This window comes from Leucopleurus acutus (assembly GCF_964270905.1).
Source record: "Leucopleurus acutus genome assembly, chromosome: 5".
Classification (NCBI taxonomy): domain Eukaryota; kingdom Metazoa; phylum Chordata; class Mammalia; order Artiodactyla; family Delphinidae; genus Leucopleurus; species Leucopleurus acutus.
The window spans coordinates 19,225,339-19,247,857 of NC_139147.1; the positions used below are offsets into that span (position 1 = coordinate 19,225,339).

Genomic DNA, 22,519 nt, shown 5'->3' on the forward strand with positions numbered 1-22,519 from the left:
AATCATAAAAGAAAAAAATCAAAAGATGCAGACCAGCAGAAAGAACATAATATTGGTGCATATACTTTCAGATACTTTAATGTATTGCTATTTTTGTTACCCGATTTTTTTCCCTTAAAATATGTTTACATGTCAATAAGTACATATTACCACATGACTTTGACTTTACAGCCTTTCATTATGTGGGTGTACGCTAACTTAACCAATCCCTTTTGTTGGATCTTTATATTATTACAAATTTTTCTATTACATGCTATAATATCTACATGACCATAATCTTTATAGGTTAATTTTTCTTCATATTTTATATTTATTTTCTTATAAAATACATCTAAAATTATTTTCTTAGTATAAAGAGGTAGAATTACTGTATCAAAGTTAAGAAATACTACTGGGATTATTTCCTAAAAAATAGATGTGGAATTTTAGGTCAAAGGTCAAACATGTTATCCTGACTTCTTAAACATATCACCAATTACTTTCCCAAAACTTTGGACCAATTTATATGACCATCAGGAGCTCATCACACATGACGCAATGCCCTTCTCAACCACAATTTCTTTTTATACATTTTCCTAACATAACTAGTAAAACATTAAATTAAAATTATTTCTCTTTATTTGTACAAGGAGTAAGTCTTTTAAAATGTTGTTAGCTATTGGGTCTTTTTTATGTTAAGTAGGATGTATTTGTTACCTATTACAACCTTAAAATTATTGCAAATTTAGCCACTTAACACAACAATTTATGATCCCACAGTTCTGTAGGTCAGGAGTCTGGTGAGCTCAGCTGGTTCCTCTGACCTGGGTTTCGCAGGCTGAGATCAAGTTGTTGGCAAGCTGAACTCTTATTTGGAGACTCTGCAGGTGAGTCTGTTTCCAAGCTCGTCCAGGCTGTTGATAGAATTCAGTTATTTGGGCTGCAGGGCTGAGGTCTCTGTTTCCTTGCTGGCTATCAGCCAGGAGCATCTCTCAGCTCCTTAAATCCACCTGAATTCCTCATCATGTTGACCCTCCATCTTCAAGGCAATGACATCCTGTTAAGTCCTCTTCATGCTTTGAATCTCTCTGAATTCTGCTGCATCTCTTCTGCCTCCAGAAAGTTCTCTGCTCTTATGGACTCATGTCATTAGATTGGACTCACTTGCGTAGGACAAGCCAGGATAATATCCCTGTTTTAGGTCTGTAAACTTAATTATACTTGCAAAGCTCCTTTTGCCATGTAAGGTGTATTAGTCAGTATTCTCCAGAGAAACAAACAACAGGAGATATAAATCTATATATCTGTATCTGTGCATATATATAGATCTATCTATCACCTGTCTATCTATCTAAGTCAAAGTCCTTAGAACAAGGGAAGCTGTTGTTATAAATCCTAGTCCTACTGCATCAATCAGTGAGGCAGAAAAAAGGAGCAAATTCCTCCTTTGCCTTTTTTTTTGTGTGTGTGTGACGATGTTAATGGCAATTGTTGATAATGAAATAAGAATAATAACACTAAGAAATTGAAGGGTCTTAAAGAAAATAAGATTGTAATTTATCTTGTCCTCTCTGCATGCTGAATTACCAGTTTTAATAATCTTGTCTCTAAATTAACTTACTATTTTACTCAATGATTAGGTATAAGAGGCATGGAATAATTATAAAATATATTATTGGTGTTATAATTAGCATCATTAATTTTTTCTTGGAAAAATCATACAGTGACTCTAATGCAATTTCTTTTTTTTTTTTTAACATCTTTATCGGAGTATAATTGCTTTACAATGGTGTGTTAGTTTCTGCTTCATAACAAAGTGAATCAGTTATACATATACATATGTCCCCCTATCTCCTCCCTCTTATGTTTCCCTCCCTCCCACCCTCCCTATCCCACCCCTCTAGATGGTCACAAAGCACGGAGCTGATCTCCTGTGCTATGCGACAGCTTCCCACTAGCTATCTATTTTACGTTTGGTAGAATATATATGTCCATGCCACTCTCTCACTTTGTCCCAGCTTACCCTTCCCCCTCCCCATATCCTCAGGTCCATTCTCTAGTAGGTCTGTGTCTTTATTCCCATCCTACCCCTAGGTTCTTCATGACCTTTTATTTTTTTCTTAAATTCCATACATATGTGTTAGCATACGGTATTTGTTTTTCTCTTTCTGACTTACTTCACTCTGTATGACAGACTCTAGGTTCATCCACCTCACTACAAATAACTCTATTTCATTTCCTTTTATGGCTGAGTAATATTCCATTGTATATATGTGCCACATATTCTTTATCCATTCATCCAGTGATGGACACTTAGGTTGCTTCCATGTCCTGGCTATTGTAAATAGAGCTGCAGTGAACATTTTGGTACATGACTCTTTTTGAATTATGGTTTTCTCAGAGTATATGCCCAGAAGTGGGATTGCTGGGTCGTATGGTAGTTCTATTTGTAGTTTTTTAAGGAACCTCCATACTGTTTTCCATAGTGGCTGTATCAATTTACATTCCCACCAACAGTGCAAGAGTGTTCCCTTTTCTCCACACCCTCTCCAGCATTTATTGTTTGTAGATTTTTTGATGATGGCCATTCTGACCGGTGTGAGATGATATCTCATTGTAGTTTTGATTTGCATTTCTCTAATGATTAATGATGTTGAGCATTCTTTCCTGTGTTTGTTGGCAAGCTTTATATCTTCTTTGGAGAAATTTCTATTTAGGTCTTCTGCCCATTTTTGGATTGGGTTGTTTGTTTTTTTGTTATTGAGCTGCATGAGCTGCTTGTAAATTTTGGAGATTAATCCTTTGTCAGTTGCTTCATTTGCAAATATTTTCTCCCATGCTGAGGGTTGTCTTTTGGTCTTGTTTCTGGTTTCCTTTGCTGTGCAAAAGCTTTTAGGTTTCATTAGGTCCCATTTGTTTATTTTTGTTCTTATTTCCATTTCTCTAGGAGGTGGGTCAAAAAGGACCTTGCTGTGATTTTTGTCATAGAGTGTTCTGCCTATGTTTTCCTCTAAGAGTTTGATAGTTTCTGCCCTTACATTTAGATCTTTAATCCATTTTTGAGCTTATTTTTGTGTATGGTATTAGGGAGTTTTCTAATCTCCTACTTTTACATGCAACTGTCCAGTTTTCCCAGCACCACTTATTGAAGCGTCTGTCTTTTCTCCACTGTATATTCTTGCCTCCTTTATCAAAGATAAGGTGACCATATGTGCCTGGGTTTATCTCTGGGCTTTCTATCCTGTTCCATTGATCTATATTTCTAGCTTTGTAGTATAGTCTGAAGTTAGGGAGCCTGATTCTTCCAGCTCCATTTTTCGTTCTCAAGGTTGCTTTGGGAATTCGGGGTCTTTTGTGTTTCCATACAAATTCTGAATTTTTTTGTTCTAGTTCTGTGAAAAATGCCAGTGGTAGTTTGATAGGGATTGCATTGAATCTGTAGATTGCTTTAGGTAGTAGAGTCATTTTCACAATGTTGATTCTTCCAATCCAAGAACATGGTATATCTCTCCATCTGTTTGTATCATCTTTAATTTCTTTCATCAGTGTCTTATAATTTTCTGCATACAGGTCTTTTGTCTCCTTAGGTAGGTTTATTCCTAGATATTTCTTTCTTTTTGTTGCAATGGTAAATGTGAGCATTTTCTTAATTTCACTTTCAGATTTTTCATCACTAGTGTATAGGAATACCAGAGATTTCTGTGCATTAATTTTGTATCTTGCTACTTTACCAAATTCATTGATTAGCTCTAGTAGTTTTCTGGTAGCATCTTTAGTATTCTCTATGTATAATATCATGTCATCTGCAAACAGTGACAGCTTTACTTCTTCTTTTCCAATTTGGATTCCTTTTATTTCTTTTTTTTCTCTGATTGCTGTGACTAAAACTTCCAAAACTATGTTGAATAAGAGTGGTAAGAGTGGGCAACCTTTTCTTGTTCCTGATCTTAGTGGAAATGGTTTCAGGTTTTCACCATTGAGGACGATGTTGGCTGTAGGTTTGTCATATATGGCCTTTATTATGTTGAGGAAATTTCCCTCTATGCCTACTTTCTGCAGGGTTTTTATCATAAATGCGTGTTGAATTTTGTCAAAAGCTTTCTCTGCATCTATTGAGATGATCATATGGTTTTTCTCCTTCAGTTTGTTAATATGGTGTATCACGTTGATTGATTTGCATATATTGCGTATATTGAAGAATCCTTCCTGGAATAAAGCCCACTTGATAATGGTGTATGATCCTTTTAATGTGCTGTTGGATTCTGTTTTCTAGTATTTTGTTGAGGATTTTTGCCTTTATGTTCAGCAGTGATATTGGCCTGTAGTTTTATTTCTTTGTGACATCTTTGTTTGGTTTTGGTATCAGGGTGATGGTGGCCTTGTAGAATGAGTTTGGGAGTGTTGTTCCCTCTGCTATATTTTGGAAGAGGTTCAGAAGGATAGGTGTTAGCTCTTCTCTAAATGTTTGTTAGAAGTCGCCTGTGTAACCATCTGGTCCTGGGCTTTTGTTTGTTGGAAGATTTTTAATCAGTTTTCTCCTTTGCCTTTTGTTTTATCCCAGTCCTCAATGGATTAGCTGATGCCTACCCATATTCGGGAGGGGAATCTATTGTACTTTACTGAGTCCATCTATTCAAATGCTAATCTCATCCAGGAATACTCTCATAGACAGAGAAATAATGTTTAATCTGGGAACTCCATGACCAGTCAAGGTGACACATGAAAATAACCATCACATTAGGTAAAATATTTATTGGTTCCAAGGCTTAGGGTGTGGATATTTGGGGGCCCATTCTGCCTACCACACCATACAAGGCCTCCACTATTTGGCTTGCCTGCTGCATTCCTTAATTCTAGAGCAGGAACATGAAGTTTTTGTCTTTTGTAACTAAGGGAGAGTGTTCACAAACATCTGTAATAAGAATTATTTATTACTTATATTATTTACTTATAAATGAACATATTCAAACATACTCAAAAATAGAGTGAAGAGTCAAGAGAAATCCATGTACCAATCACCCAACTTCAACAATGCTCAGTATTTTACCAATCTTGATACATCTATTTGTTCACACTCTGATTTTTTGTTTTGATGTATCTTTTGTTGGAGGAAAATATCTTTATTTGTGAAGACTAATTAAGCTTCATTTTGGGGGGAATTGTAGTAGTTTCATATAATACAAATTAAAGAACAAACAGTTAATAATCTAACGAAGCAAAAAGGATACTAGTGCTTTCCTCTCATTTAGTTGGGGGTATTAAAGTCTTGCCTAATTTACATAATTACCATTATGATTCATTGATATTTTGTATTAATTGTCTCACAATATAGGATTCTCTTATTTTATTCTTGTGCTGGTATATAAGGGAAAGCTGAATGAAAGGGAATGGGAGAAATAGTCAGCTTTTCTCAGAGAATTTAAGAAATGAAACCCAGATTGCACATTTCAGCTTTTTTTTTCCCCCTCTCTTTTCTCTCTATGCCAAGCCTTGGGTATTTGCAGGGTAAGTTGTAATAGAAGATATTTTACTATAATAACATGATTAATTACCATCATTGGGCAGCATGGAGGTATAAATAGACCAAAATCCATGTATAATCCAAAAATAACATTTCTGTATTTGCAATGTGCTTTCATATCATATTTAACTGAGCATGTGCTGATGTTCTGGGAATTTGGTTGGAACAAAGTAATAAAGTACACCATAAAAATCTGGCTTCAGTCTGCGGACACCTGGCTCCGAGACTGGTGGAAGGGATTCCTCTTTCCAAGTGTTACAGTGAAGACAAAAATCATGACCAACTGTTTCATTTAAAAATCTCTTCTCTATGTAAATATTTTTTAGATTAAACTACATATAAAATATTGTTTAGAGAATGATCCTCAAATTTATCATGTTACAAAACTGTATTATCTTATTCCTTTTTTCCCCCATTTTAGAGAGTGATACATTCCTCTTTTACAACAAACACTTGTGCTTTTTTAAAAAAAAATTTATTGGAGTATAGTTGATTTACAATGTTTTGTTAGTCTCTGCTGTACAGCAAAGTGAATTGATTATACATATACATATATCCACTTTTTTTAAGATTCTTTTCCTATATAGGTCATTACAGAGTATTGAGAAGAGTTCCCTGTGCTCTACAGTAGTTCCTTATTAGTTATCTATTATATATATAGTAGTATGTATATGTTGAACACTTGTGCTTTTAATTCCAAACTTTCTCATCTCCTCTGGAACTATGCTCCATTAAGTATCACTTTTTTTTTTGCCTCTATTGAGCCTTCTTACATTTTCAATCACTCATTTAATTTCACCATCACTTACAAATATGATTCACTTCTGTCTGAGAAACCAAATCTCTCTATTTCTTTTTTGCCTTTACCAATGAATTTCTTAAATATCCACTTCATCAGCAGTGATGTGGTTTTAAATTTGTTCTAATTTGTTTTCTGTCCCCATCAGATTTACACAGCATTCTTCACAACCCCCAACAACTTACTATTCCCTGAATACAGCCATTTTTTCAGTTGTCATGTTCTTTAACCTTCAGTATTAATTGACACCACTAACCAATCCACCTACCCATCATTTCTTTGCCGAAATCTCTCCTTTGTGTCGCTTCAGACATGTTCTTATCTTGTTCTTATGCTACTCCTCCAACTACTCTCTTTACTTTTTTCACGTGTGGTATCCATTTAGATATGGGAGTCCAAGGAACATCTATTCCTTGTTGCTTCCTTTTCTCTGTGTTTTGAGCTCTCCTCCTGGACAATATAATTCCATGGCTTCAACTTTACTTTCTGTGTAAATGGCTTCCAAATCCACGTTTATACTCCTGAACTTTCCTCCAAAGTTCAGTCTCAATTTTCCAATTTCTGGCTTGACATTTCTGTCTGGATATCCTTCTAGCACATTCTGTTTAGCAATTCAAAGAACTGAACTTCTTGTCTTCCCTTCTAAATCTGTTTCTATCACTGTTTCCCATTTTTAGTACAACTACTGCCTTGTCATTTAGGTTCAACATATCAAGGTCACCTTTGATCCCCATTGTTCCTGTCTCTTGTCAAAACATCCAATGTTAATAAGCCTGTCTGAGTGTATACCCATAATGAGTGTCTCTCTCTCTCTCCACAAATTAAATATCATTTAATCGCTCACTTCCGATTCCGTGAGCTCTTTTATATTTCAGAACCCTATTACCTTTGACTAGGAACATTGCAAAAATATGTTAGCTTTTCTCTCCCACCTACTCTACCAGGTTAGCTTTTGAAGTCTTGCCAGTTTAATCTTTCTTCAATTTAGTTTTTATAATGTCATCCTCCGGTTCAAATCATCAATGACTCTCTTTTGTTAAAGCAGCAGTTCTCAGCTGATTCTGCTTACCTCACCCCACCCCCAATCCCAGCTCGGGATCATTTGGCAATATTTGCAGCCATATTTGACTGTCATAACTAGGGCAGGGGGTGCCTAGAGTGCTGTTAAATATCCTACAGTGCACAGGACAGCTCCCTATAGAAAAAAATGATTTGGCTCCAAATGTCAATTGTACTGAGGTAGAAAAACCCTGGTCTAAAGAATAATAGATGAATAATTAACTTGTCCTCATCTACACTTCATTTATAACTCCATGGAATTTTTACAATTTTTCCTCTTCTCCATTTCCCACCTTTGGGTCTTTGCTTATACATTTTCCTCCCTCATTGGTGTTTACTTTTCTTACCTTGTCTTCTCATTAAACAAAAATCCCAATACCATCCATCTCTTGGTGTTCAGCTTTATTGCTATATCTTTCATAGGACCCCATAATAATCCCAGTTGAAAGTGATGATCCTTTTTCCTGAATCCTGATGAGGATTTTTTGGTGTGTGTCTGTCTTACCATTACTTGCTGTTTAATAGTTATTTATATAAATGCTTTCAATATTTATTAACCTTTACATTTATTTAAATAAAAACTTTATTGAGCTATAATTCACATGCCATAAAATTCACCCTCATAAGTATACAGTTAAGTGGTTTTTAGTATATTCACAGAATTATCACCACTATCCAATTTCAGAACATTTTCATCACCCCCAAAAGAAAGCCATACCCATTAGCATTCACTCCCCATTTGCTCCCTCCCCCAGCCCCTGACAAGCACTAGTTTATTTTCTGTGCCTATGTTTTAGTATTCTGGACACTTCATATGAATGGAATCATATGATAGGTTGTGACTTCTTTCACTTAACAAAATGTTTTTAGGATTAAAGACTATCTTGGGAAAAGCATGATATAAGATATCTTATCCGTATGACTGGCTTTTCACTTTGTAGTTACTGAGCAGTTTATTCAAGACTTTCCTGGCTTGTTTTATTCATCAACCCAGTCCCATTCATTTTTGATCTTTCAGAAATATGTTAATATTTCTTGTTTGTTGGCAAAACACCCTCCCAACCATTTCCTTACCACATTATCTTCTCTGTAATGACTTTATTCCTTTTCATACTTTTTTATCAGCAGGGTTTGTAAAGTATTAGAGAAAAATATGTGAACAAATCTGCCATCTTTACAGAATTTTAAAGGCAAGAAAATTATCCTTTCTTGTTCAAATTTTCAAGTTCAGCTATGGCATTTGTGGAACAATTAATGCCATTAGTCAGGCTCTATTAACTATGATTTATGTTAAACCATAGTTTATGTTAAAATTGGGATCTGGCAAAAATGAGTGTCAAGTATATGGTGTTGATGGATATAATTAGGCTTCTCTGAGTGGACAAAAATACTTAGAGCAAGAATTAAAGTGTCTATAAAGTATTTGTATATGAGGATCTTGCTAATATAACCAAATTGGGCTTGAGGTCAGTACAAAATAATGTGTAGTCTGCGTTCTAACATTTTATTTTATTTTATTTTTATTTTTTTGAGTATAGTTGATTTACAATGTTGTGTTATTTTCAGGTGTCCAGCAAAGTGAATCAGTTATACATATACATATATCCACTGTTTTTTAGATTCTTTTCCCATATAGGCCATTACAGAGTATTGAGTAGAATTTCCTGTGCTATACCAGAGGTATTTATTAGTTATCTATTTTACATATAGTAGTGTATATATGTCAATCTGCGTTCTCCCATTTTAAAAGAAATGCAAATTTTAAACTTTTAACTGTGCACTCCATGGCTTTTTGAGATCATTTGGATTATTGGGTGAAAAAGCATTTCAGGCAGAGGGAACATTAAGCACAAAGCCCTCCCTGAACAAGGATCTTGCTGTTTTGTTGAAAGAATAGTGATGAAGCCAATTGAGTTAAGGTGGGATGAAAGAGTAGGGGGAGATGTAGTCAGAGAAGAAATGTGGATCAGATCACATAGGTCCCCATATATCATGGTAAGGACATTTAACTTTTATTCTGAGTGACCTGGGGAGACATTGAAAATTGTGAGTAGAGGAATTAGATTATATTTTAATAGAATCTCTATCTCTGCAGTTTGGAGAATATGCTGAATCTGGAAAAACATAAAAAACAGGGAAGGCAGTTAAGGGGTGACTGTAATAATACAGGCAAAAATAATTGTGTCTTGGACTGGGTTGATGTGTGATAAACAACCAGATTCTGGATATGTTCTGAAGATACAGCAAATAGAATTTACTGACAAATTTTGTGTAGAGTTTAAAAGAAGGAAAGACATCAAGGAGGATGCCTGAAGTGTTTGGTTGATAACTAAAAGGATGGTGTTGCCACTATATATGATGGAAAAGACTGGAGAGGGACAGGTCTGGAGTTTGGGGGAGAGGGGATGATAGGTAGTTATCAGGAGTTGGGTTTTAGTCATTTCGTTTGAACTGCCTTCCAAGTGGATTTGTTGGGCAGGCATTTGGAATTCAGAGGAGAGATTCCGATTGGGGATGTAAATTTAGGAGTCATTAGTGTGTGGATAGTACTTACAGCCCTGAGACTGGATGAGATCAACTACAGGAAAAGTGTAGATGAAAGAGAAGCAATCAAGGACTGAACTCTGGAGCACTCCAGAATCTAGACATCAGGAGATAAGGAAGAACTGGCAAAGGATGCGGGAAAAAAGGCAAGTGAGCGTGGAATCTAGCTCCTCATTAGATAGTGTAGGGACAGGAGTCCTACATGCTTGTTCAGGTTGTATCCTTTTCTAGCACCTCATCCACAGGAAGCAATAATCTGTACTGACTAAATAAATAAAACAATGTTGTCACTGCATCGATAGCTTGTATATGAAGCAGAGAGCAGAGAGGAAGAGTCTTCCTTTTCACATCCACGTGCCTCTTCCAGATGTCCTCCTGTTATTCTAACACTGGTGGCTCTAGCCCTGAAAGGCAGCAACTGATAATTCCTTTATTCTTCTAGATCACATAGGACAAGGTGTTGTGGGGACCAGCTTCTCCTGTGCTTCTTCTAAGACTCATGGAAGATAATCAGCCTGCGTGTGCATTCTCAGGGAGGAAGAGAGGGCTTAGGTCTTTTATTCTATGCTTTCCACATTTTCTTTTCTCTCGGTCCAACACACTGTCCTAGTTGACGCTTTTGTGTTTTGGAAGAGAGTCACTTATGCCCTCTCAAAGAGACATCCACAATTGCATCAGTCTTCTGAGCACTCAACTTAGCACCACTTGCAGCACCGAGTACCCTAACAAAGAACCCCATGAGTCATTTTCATCCTGTTACTCTGGTAATATTGTAATATGGGTAGAACAAAGTGATTTCCTTGGTGATGCCTAGAAACTGTGTATGTTGACCTAGTTACAAATGTTCTCTGCATGGTGCAATACTACACAGCATGGAAGATTTATTCGAACATATATTTTAGAGTAAAATGATATAATGAAAAATAAAACTCAGAATTTTACTTTCAAAGTTTTTGCCAAAGGAAAAAATAACAAATTCAATTCATGAGGCTCATAATTCTCAATAAAAAGGCATAGAAAATATAAGAGAATACATTTTTGAGCTTTAGTTTGCAACAGTTCACATACTACTGTGACCATTCTTAAAGTTGTTGGAGAGATGGTGATGACAAATATGTTAGCTTAGAAATAAGCAGTGTATTCAGGCCATCAACTGACTGAGGCAGATCCAAATTTTGAAGGAAAAAAAAAGCAAAGAAAACCAAAGGAAATGTTATCTTCAGAAGAACCAAACCACTGTCCTTCTTCAATTGCTTGCATTGTTATGAAGACGTCAAGCATCCTTGTGATTATGGCTTAGAACAGCCTTCCATTTACTGCTTTAAAAGTTGCTAAAGTGTGAAAGTAAACTACCTAGAGCGGTGGGATAGGGATGGTGTGAGGGAGGGAGACGCAAGAGGGAAGAGATATGGGGACATATGTATATGTATAATTGATTCACTTTGTTATAAAGCAGAAACTAACACACCATTGTAAAGCTATTATACTCCAATAAAGACGTTAAAAAAATAAAACAACAACAAAAAAAAAGATATTATTTTGCTTACCAAAACAAAAACAAAAACAAAAACAAAAACCAGATCTGGATTTCTAAATCTACATTAGTATGTTATTGAGCACAAGAATGGTAAATGTGTAAAGCATGTGTCAAATTTCTCAGTTAATCCCTTCACTTCATAAAGGCAACTTTCATTCAAGGAGTCCATAATGAGGGTGAAGTTGCACATTGTTATCTTACTAATTTTGATTTGCAAATTTCTGATGATCAACTTTACATAAATACATGTAATATCATGAGACAAATATGAGAAATAAATATTTCTTTTTCTGTAGATCTTATGCTTTCTAAAATAGGCTGAATGGTTTCCTTTCTCCGATTTAGAAAATACATTGGGGTTATATTTTAAAAGTAACATTTATGCAATTGGTTACCAATTCTTGATGAAATCTAAGAAAAGAATGGAGCATTTGCATTAGGTCAAAATGATTTTCAAACTTCCTCAAGGTTAATCAAACTTAATCAAAGAGTCTTCTGTCAAATGAGATGCAGACTGAATAAAAGTTCCCATATAGAACAAAATCTTTTTGTGTTTACTTTACACTAACTCATATTTTAATTTATCTTCTCTTCTATACTTTGTTACAAAATATTCTCAAGCTTTTGGGTCACTCTTACATTCATGCATGTCAAATATTGTGCTAAAATTCTTTCTTGGATATAGTTACAATGACTTAAAAAGCCATTTTTCTTTGGTTTTCTGTATTGTCATAAAATCAATGAAAAATGTCAGAAGTTTGGGTTATTGGTTGTCTGAACAAAATGCAATAGAGTGGGTGGCTTAAACAACAGAAATTTATTTTTGCACAGTTTGGAAACTAGAAGTCCAAGATCAAAATGTGGGTCAGCTCTGTTTTGGCAAGAGGGCTTGTAGATGTGTGCTCACATAACTTTCCTTGGTGTGTTTATTTAGAGCAATCTCTCTATTTTCCTCTTCTTATAAAGCCGCCAATCCTATTGGATCAAGACTCTACTTGTATGAATTAATTTAACCTTAATTACCTCCTAAAAGCCCCATCTCCAAATACAATCACAATGGGGGTTAAGGCTTCAACATATGAATTTGCGGGGGACACAATTCAGTCCATAGTCCCAGTGGTTTAGTATCCTGCACAATGTTTCAGTTTCTACAAGCAACATCTACAGAGCATGTACTCTGTACCTGACACTGTGCTAGACCTGGAGTGTTATAAAGATGAACAAAAGAGTCTTCTGCCTAGAAGCTTACAGTCTAATGGGTGAGATTGACGTATATACCCACAAACATCATAATACCATGTGAGAAAATAGAAATGTGCACATGCTAATTCACCAAAAAATTTCTCTCTATACTGTAGTTCCCATCAGTATATCTTAATTCATTTTATATATATAATATATATATATATATATATATATATATATATATTTACATAGTAGAAGTCCATTTTTTTCTGCTCTGACCTCTGATATAACATGTATTGTCCATTGAGCCACAAGAAACCTATATTATGTTTTAGGTAGAGCATTTTATTTCTGAGCTGCCTTGGGAGCTTGTGCCAGAATTTTTGCTTGTTTCAGTGACTGTGGCAAAGGCTATCCTTGTGGCATCATTTCTCTTCAATCTTTTTTCTTCTTTGATATATATCAGTATGATTTAGAATGCTTAGATGATTGTCACATCCTTGAAAAGTTAATTCATTTCCGCACCAATGGATAGGACTGTTTTGTTTTAAATTGAGGGATAGTTGATTTACAATGTTTTGGGTGTACAGCAAAGTGGTTTAGTTCTTTTTCAGACTCTTTTCCATTATAGGTTATTACAGGAATACATTGAATACAGTTCCTTCTGCTATTCAGTAGGTCCTTGTTGGTTACCTATTTTATATATAGTAGTGTGAATCTGTTAATCCCAGATTCCTAATTTATCGCTTCCCTCTCTTTTCCCCTTTGGTAACCATAAATTTGTTTTCTATGTCTGTGAGACTATTTCTGTATTGTAAATAAGTTCATTTGTATCATTTTTGAGGTTCTACATATAGGTCATATCATGATATTTGTCTTTTTCTGATTTACTTCACATAGTATGATAATCTCTAGATCCATCCATGTTGCCACAAATGGCATCATTTCATTCTTTTTGTGGCTGAGTAATATTCCATTGTATATTTGTTCCACATCTTCTATATCCATTCATCCGTCGATGGACATTTAGGTTGCTTCCAAGTCTTCGCTACTGTAAATAGTGCTGCTATGAACATTGAGGTGCAGGTATCTTTTCAAACTCGAGTTTTGTCTGGATATATGCCCAGGAGTGGGACTGCTGGATCACATGGTAACTCACTTTTTAATGTTTTAAGGAACCTCCATACTATTCTTGATAAGACTGTTTTTAATTGGAGTTGAATCACTTGGCACTTCTGAAGAATATTTTCTCACAGATTTTTGAAATAAAATTAAGCAAGCATTAAAGTTTTGCAATTGTGTCAATTTCTGTTTTGATGTAAAATGAAATTATGTGTGTCCATACATCAGTGTATTATGTAACTTATGCTTGGTAACCCTTTCATTGGTCACAAATAGTTCTGAAATTGTTGGTATCAAGAGTGGCCAAAAGACCACAGTTAATACACTTTTGAAACCCTGTTTAATATTGATGCCACTATCAGACCTCTTCAAGGCTCTTCTATGGTTAGTTTCCCAAGTGAGGCTGTAAAAGGTCAGGAGTACCCTGAGTTTGCAAGCATTAAGCCTGGCTTTGTCCTACCAGCTTCCTCAGTACTATTGTAAGTGTCGGGGTTTAAAACTCTTTCTATGTGTTTTGCCCTTTTATTTATTTTAGCCGGTGGACACACCTTTTCCTTTTTAAACTGGTATGTCGATGGCCTTTCCTTGTAATAACAGTTGACATAATCCTCTTGAGCTGAAAGAAAACACTATTAAGGAAAACGCTGGCTATTTCCAACTTTCTCAGACCTCTGTAAGGAGGAATGCAGGTCTCTACCAGGATCAGGTGGAGACAGAGCTACCAATGGGTACAATTAAGAATTTCAGGTTCTCAGGCAGAATTCTCTGTGCTTGGGATTTACATCTTGGCCCCTAGCCTGGGATGCTGAATTGGAACAATAATGAGAAATCATTTTTTTCACCTGTTGGATTTGCAAATATTTTAAACAAGCAATAACAACCATCGCTGGCAAATACTCAGGGATGTGAATGTTCCCTTACTTCGGTGGTAGGATTCCTCAACTATCCTGGCACCAATTATTTGAATTAAAATTACTATACATTATATAGCAATTCAAGTTCTTGAAGTCTACCTTACATTAAAAAATTTACACCTGATAAAGGACTATGTGGACATAATGCTATTTGTAGTATGGTTTGTAGTGTCAAAAAACCATAAACAATTTGAATGTTCATGAGTAGGGAATTGAATAAATCATGGCACATATGTGTGCACACACAGGCACATACACACACACATGCGCACACACACTGAAAAATGATGTATTGGGATATATTAATGTCCCAAATGGGATGATTGTTCACAATATACAGTGAGATTAAATAAAGCAAATTCAAAATAAAGTGAATAATATCAACCTTTAAAAAAACCAAACCTAAAAATAGGTTATGTAGTCCTTTTTTCCAGCTGGAACCATGAAGGGTGCAGAAGAGAAGAAAAGATGGTTCCTGCTGAATCTCCTAAAAAAAGGGAAGGAATTTCACAGAGCTCAAGATCAGGCACCTGAGAAAGAATTTTGCCCAAAAGATGTTTTGAAAGGCAAGGACAAATCTTATATATGAAAAGGTAAGCCCAATCACAAGGAATATGGGCAGATGTACAGAACTGACACAAGAATGGTTAGGATGGCAAGATAAGCTGGCAACTTCCATGTACGTGCAGAACCCATTACTGGCATTTATCATCAGGATCAGTATCCATGGTGTGACCCCAAAGGTCTGAAAAGTGTTGCAGCTTCTTCATCATTGCCCTATCTTCACTGGTACCTTTGTGAAGATCAACAAGGCTTCAGTTAACATGCTGAGGATTGTGGAACCACATATTGCACATAAATTGCCCTGACAGACAACACATTGATTGCTGGCTCTCTTGTTAAATTTGGAATCATCTGCATGGAAGATCTGATTCACGAGATCTATACTGTTGAACAATGCTTTCAAGAAACCAACAACTTCTGCTGGCCCTTCAAATGATCTTTTCCATGAGGTAGAATGAAGATGATGAAGATCATCTATTTTGTAGAAGGTAGAGATGCTGGCAACAGAAAAGATCAAATCAACAGGCTTATTAGAAGGATGAACTAAGGTGTCTACCTTGATTTGTTTTGTAATCTAGTCAGTTAATAAGCAGTGACTGCTTTCAATTTGAAATGTAAAACAAACATCCCCCCCAAAAAAAACCCAAATTATGTGATTAACAAAAGAAAAAATGGGACAAGTATATATCCAATTCTTCACATGTGTTAACCATGGGAGATATGGGGAATTATTTACTTGTCATTCATTCATTTATTCATTATATTAAAAAAGGGAAGACACAGAGAGTAGAAGAAAAGAGGTAGAACACTCTCCTGGTGTTGGATGTTGGGTGAGAAGAGAGCTGGACACCAATATGTCAGTCAACCTCATTATCTCCTCTGTAAATGGGAGCAGGGGTCTTCCTCTTACTTTTTAAGCACAGAGGTTTGGAGAAGGATGTTGCCTGAGAAGGAAGAGAATGGCTGGACCACCCAAATTGCTTGCACTTACTGACAGCCCCTCTCCCTTGTACAGTTGTCTTTAGGTTGTCCAGTGCAGCTCTTTTCACAGCTATGTGCAACCACCCAGTAATACCTTGCCTCAGGAGATGTTCTGCCCTTACCAGTGACAAGCTCAAGCTCCTAGGGTGGGGAGGATGAGGGCAGCATAAGGTAATTGATGGATGAAGGTACATCTACTCCAGGTATGAGTCAAAACTTCCAGATGAGTCAAGAACTTTGCCCCATATCCATGCTTCCCTCCTCATCTCACCCACAGAGCTAGGCCCCAATTTGTGTGTGGGTTTGACTGCCAAAGATTTGCTAGGATGAGAATATAGTAGGATAATATTTGAAGTTATTAATCCATACTTTTTCTTCTCCCTGTATATATCTTTTCATCTTTCTGTTCCTCCTCATTTAAGCAGATCCTGGGGAAGTGTGAGGCAGGATATTGTTTCTGGCTATTAATTGCCAGTGACCAAAATTTGAAGGAGAAATCAGGCAAGATTTCCAGAAAAGGCAAAAAAAAAAGAATATGAACCTCGACCGAGTAAGTGTCTGGGCCAGAGATATGATGGGGTGGTGGTGGAATTTTCCAAGCTAGAAAGTGCTTCCCATAGGAATAGGGAAGTGTAGGGCGGAGATGAAGGGAGGAGTCTGTCGGAGCAAGGAGATATGGTCAGTGCCTCATTTCCCACTATATTAAGAAGGGAGTAGTAAGACTCCATGCAGAAAATGGATGCTTGGTATTGAAACAAATGAAACTAAGAGGATCCATTTCCCCCATGGCAGACATTTTGATATTACAAAAAATGTTGCAATGAATTATCCTTGTGTCCCTGTACTAGATGTTTTTGGAATTTATATTTTAGAAGTTGACTTTCTGGGTCCTAACCTTCAAACTTTGCTAGATATTGCAAAAAGTTTTTAGCGTTATACCAATCTGCTCTCTCAATCTCTTAATCTTTTTCTTCTTAAATTTAAACTACACTCCCTATTGTAAAACTTCACTGCTCATTAATCATGGGTAATTAAGAATTTGAAATTTCCCATTTCCACGACTTCCTTACCACTACTTGTCATCAACAAACTTTTGAATTTTTTCCAGTGTGACGACATGAAATGGTATCTTGTTTTAATTTGCATGCTTCTATTATTATTAAGTTACAACTTTTTTTTCATATCTTTATTGGTCCTATAGAGCTTGTCTGTGAACTGAAGTTTTATATTCATTTCTTTACTGGGCTTTTTGTCTTTTTCTTATTTATAGGATATTTTTATATATTCTAGATGGCAGTTATTTCTCAAATGCCTTGTAAGTATTTTCTCTGTCTCTAGCTTGCCCTTTAAACTTTGTTTATGACATCTAAAGTATGATATTTAAAATGTTTCTGTTATCAAATTTATTCATATTTTAGTTTGTACTTAATGATTTGTTTTTTTATTCTTAAAAGACTTTGTTTCAGAGCAGTTTTAGCTTCATAGTAAAATTGAGCAGAAGGTACCCAGAAATCCCATATACTCCCTGCCCCTATACATGCACAGCCTCCTCCATTATCAATAGCCCCACCAGAGTCATACATGTGTTACAATTGATGAACATTTTTAATTTTTAAGACATCTTTCCTTACTTCAATGTTATGAGATTGTCTCCTACATTTTCTTCTAAAATTTTGAGGGTTGCCTTTAAGTCTTTAATCCATGTGTTCTTCCTATCTGTGTACGGAATGAGGAGGAATTCAATATTCTGATACATTTTAAAATTTGTTCCTCAATCACATGAGGTCAACCCATCCTATTGGCAGATTCACCTGCAGCCACACTGAAAGATCGAGGGTAGCAAAACAGTTCATAGCAGGCAGCAAGACTGAGCATTGTGGGTAAACCACTGGGCTCATGGATGAGCCTCATAAACCAAACAGTGAACTAGTGGTGTTACCTGGGTTAGTGAGTGGGATGACCTCTGTGGAATCCCCCATATCATGAACATTAACTAATGGGAAACCAGGGACATTCAACTGATTGAAAAAGGATACAGAGGGCCTAGACTCATAATTGGATATCAGGGTCTGGGTCAAAACAACAAACTAATCAGCAAACATAGCAGCAAATATGGCAGAACTAACACAGCCAAAGTATTATCCAACCAAATGTAGGCAATCCAGAGGAAAGCATTTTCTGGATAATGTTTCCTCTCTGTAATGTCACTAATTTATTTAACATACACTGTAGTCTTCTTTAAGTTCTTAAAAAACTCAACACAGTGGAGAGAAAAGAAATATACTATTTTAATTGTTTAGTTGGAAAAAATAAAATTTATATTTATTTCTCCCCTGCTAAAACAAAAATAAAATCAATTTTAACTATTTGAGCAGAGATTACAATTTTGTCCTATAAGTAAAACAACTACAAGAAATTTCACAGTAATTTTAGTATTTATACAGCTTTTTAAAGAAAATAAAACATTGAATTATAAAAAGCATTTATACTGGAACACAGAGAACTATATTCAATATCTTGTAATAACCTATAATGGAAAAGAATATGAAAAAGAATATAGATATATTCATTTTGCTGTACACCAGAAATTAACACAACATTGTAAGTCAACTACACTTCAACTTAAAAAAAAGCATTTATACTGGTATTATGCCTTCTGAAGTAAAATCTCAGTGTACATCATCTAAGTTTTCAGAATTAAAAAGTATAACCCAGAATCCGGCGTGTAATTTCCAAGGTGAGCGTCAATTTAAGTATTTGAAATACAGCTTGATCTTTGTGATAAAATTAAAAAAAGAAATTAGCTGGGACTATCCCACATGCATTCTAAAGCCCCCAGTTAGCCTAGGTAATTTTTCTTATTCTCCCACAACACATGGCATTCTTTCTATGAATGACATCAGTTTGGAAATACCCCGTGGTTTCTGAGTTATAAATGGATAGCTCACCATGAACTCCTGATTATATTATGATTCATACTTTCACTTCTGTTTTTATACTATCATTTTGAAATAGTGAAAGTGAAACTGTGTTTCACTGGCAAACAGTTCACTAGGGAGAAGAAAAATATGGTTGAATATAATAATTTACAAAATATTTAAGGTTTATTGTCTAAGAATATTGTGAAAACCATTTCTTAAGGAAAAAACAATGTAGTTGTGACCAAAAAATTGCTCTTAGAAAGTGAATCTTGGCGTTAACAATGACGATTGTCAGAGTTCTGCTTTGCATGGGAGCATTGCTTATGATTCCTTCTGGCATCTATCTATCTATCATCTATCTATCAATAAATCTTTTAAAACTCTTTTTATTCATGGAACTTGTTTATGAATCATAGCCTTTTACCTCTAGAATTTGTTCTGTTAACAATTACACTATGGTAGAAAGATGATGCTAGCTAGTTAGAGAAAGAATGAATGAGCAAGAAAGAAAAAAGAACCATATGGAAATTTCCAACATAATTCCAGGCTTGAGAGCCTTTATTCATACTTCCAGTTTCCTTAGGGCAGGTGTCATGCCTGTTCATTGCAGTGTCTTTTGTACCTTTGCCAGTTTCTGGCACATAGCAACATTCAACAAATATTTGTTGAGTAAATAAACACAGCAAGTTAAAAGCAACTTCTTGAACTTCATGGTTTTCTGTGGAAAACCACAAGAAAAAAAATGTGTTCTGAGGTCTCAGCATTCTAGTAACCAAGGAGTATCAGGAATCTAATGAGATCCTTCTCTTATGAGATCCTTCTCTTATGAGATCCTTAACATAGCAATGTTACTTTAAGGGTATCATAAGCTATGAGGTCGAAAACTAGATGCCTCAATGCCTTGTGATTCTTCATTTAACATTATTTGTAGAATGAGAATTTTCCCAAAGATTATAAACCCTTTCTAAAGACTAATGTGATTTAAAATATCTTTTATTAAGTATAAATTTATCTTCTGGGCTGTCTGTCACCAAAGGACAGTTCCTACCAAAGAATTATGTCTTGTGGGTCAATATGTGTTTTCCTATGAATGAATGAATTCCCCAAAATCAAATGTCTCCTTCTCAGACCAAAAATATTTTTCTATCTACACTGCTTTAATTTTTGTACTTCATATCTACCAGCTCCTTTAGCTTAAGGCATTGAAGAATGATCTTATCTAAGAGAGAATGTACCCTTCTATTTTAAACCATAATTAACATCTTAAAATGGGGTAATCTAACAGACCAGTTAGTCAGTCACTCTTTGTATTTCTAAGAGGTCAGAACACAGGAGGGATATGACTGTATAAGTGGTAAGGAGTGAAAAATGTTTAGAAGACTGTTTAGTAGGAAATAGAAAACTTACTCCTTCCAAAAATTGTCTGGAAGCCCCCAAACATCATTTAAAAATATTAAAACATCCCAATGCCAGTTATACCAATAACCTGAGCTGAAAATAACATTGAGAATATGCTGAGAATAGCGGTGATAGTAAAAAAAAAAAAAAAAAAAAAGGCTCTTGCTTTAATCCATTACATTTTAGGATAGCAAAAGATTAATCAGCAATAAATTATCACAACAAAATTGCTATAAAGATTAAATGGATATTACTGAAAAGAATGTCAAAGAGTGAGCTTCTCTTTGAAAACTTAAGAAAATTAAGAGCAGAAATTGGAAGTTATCTTACTGAGACAGAATAGCTTATAAACCATTAAGACTTGATTTATAACCTGTTAAATTTTTTTTTTAAGAAATAATAAGTTAAAAAGAAAGGGAGTTTGTCAGCCTGGCATATGAAAGAAGAAAACAAAGAACCTATGAAGTACACTTTGGCAGAGAATTCTAGAGACATTTTTTCCTGCGATTTGTCCTTTCTAGTGCTGATTGTTGAAATTGTAGCATTATTCTTTGCTTGATGCCATTAAACATCTTGTTTATACCAACCCTCACTTACTCTGAATTCATATTCACTAAGTAATATTTTTATTATAATTTGATTTCTGATATAACTTTACAAGGAAGGAATGCTTTGGCTAGAGGACCCTTTGGCAGTTATATCTCTCATTATAATTAATAAGAGATATTTTTTCCTGGTTTGTACAGAACCCTCTTGAATGTAGCTTGAATAAGTTACAATTCCCAAGTCTGACCAAATCTGGGACACTGAGGAAACTGAATTTTCAAATAGACAAAGTTGAACAACAGATTGAGCTGCAATGGCTTCCCCAAGGGTGTCGCCAATTTGATGGGCTCTCCTCATTTCTTATGGGGACCGTATGAAAGAGTATCTGGGAAAATGCATGGATATAGTGGTGCACCACTTACATGAGGAAGAGGGAAAGAAAATAGTGTACTGAGAAGAAGCAGAGCAGAGAGAAAAAAGAGAGCATTCAGCATCCTTGCTTTATTGACATATTAAGCTCCGATATATGGTACCTTGTCAGGTATGATGGTTAATTTCATGTGTCAACTTAACTGGGTCATGGGGTACACAGATATTTGGTAAAACATTATTGATGATGATGATGATGATGTCAGTGAGGGTGTTTACTGATGAGACTGACATTTGAATTGGTAGACTGAGTAAAGCAGACAGTCCTCTGCAATGTGGATGGGTCTTATCCAATCAGTTGAAGGCCTGGAATGAACAAAAGGTTTAACCTCCTTCCTGCATGAGAGAAAACTCCTTCTGCCCTGGCTGCCTTTGAGCTGAGGCATCAGTTTTTTTGCATCTTTCAGACTCTAATTGAAACATCGGCTCTTCCTGGGTCTGCCTGCTGGTATTCAGACTGGAACTACATCATCAGTTCTAGTGAGTCTCCAGCTGGCCAATTGAAGATCTTGGGACTTGTCAGCCTTAATAATCATGTGAGCTTGTTCCTTATAAATAAGTCTCTTTCCCCATCTACATACCTCCTATTTGTTCTGTTTCTCTAGAGAACCCTGACTAAATACATCAGGGGTCTTCCTGAAATGGCAATCACAAGAACATTTTACTGTTGCAAATGAATTAGGTCCTTAATGTACTCACTGGCAGGGGAAAAATGTTTTCATCTACACTAGATTTTTCTGTGACTCAGTGTGAATATGTTTCTTATTTTTTTCTTTAATGAGAATATATCCCATCTCATTAACACTTGTCAAATCTATACTCAGTAATGGAAAATTATATACAGTAATGAACTTAAAAGTTTGGTGTCCTCTTATGTCAGAGGTATCTGTGGTACATCTCACCTGGTTGGTTTTATTTGTGATGCTGTCACATTTGCTTTAGCTTAATAGGTTCTTCCCTCAAACTTGACTCATCTCTCCACTACAATGTCAATAGTTCCACAAGTTGCAAGCCCTACAA

General features: G+C 35.5%; 1 pseudogene across 1 annotated transcript; it reads left to right on the forward strand.

Moving 5' to 3' along the window:
- The first annotated feature begins 15,102 nt into the window (after positions 1-15,102).
- On the forward strand, positions 15,103-15,771 carry LOC309962011 (large ribosomal subunit protein uL30-like; annotated as a pseudogene). Its single transcript has one exon. The product of its transcript is annotated as a large ribosomal subunit protein uL30-like (transcript).
- The last annotated feature ends 6,748 nt before the right edge of the window (positions 15,772-22,519 follow it).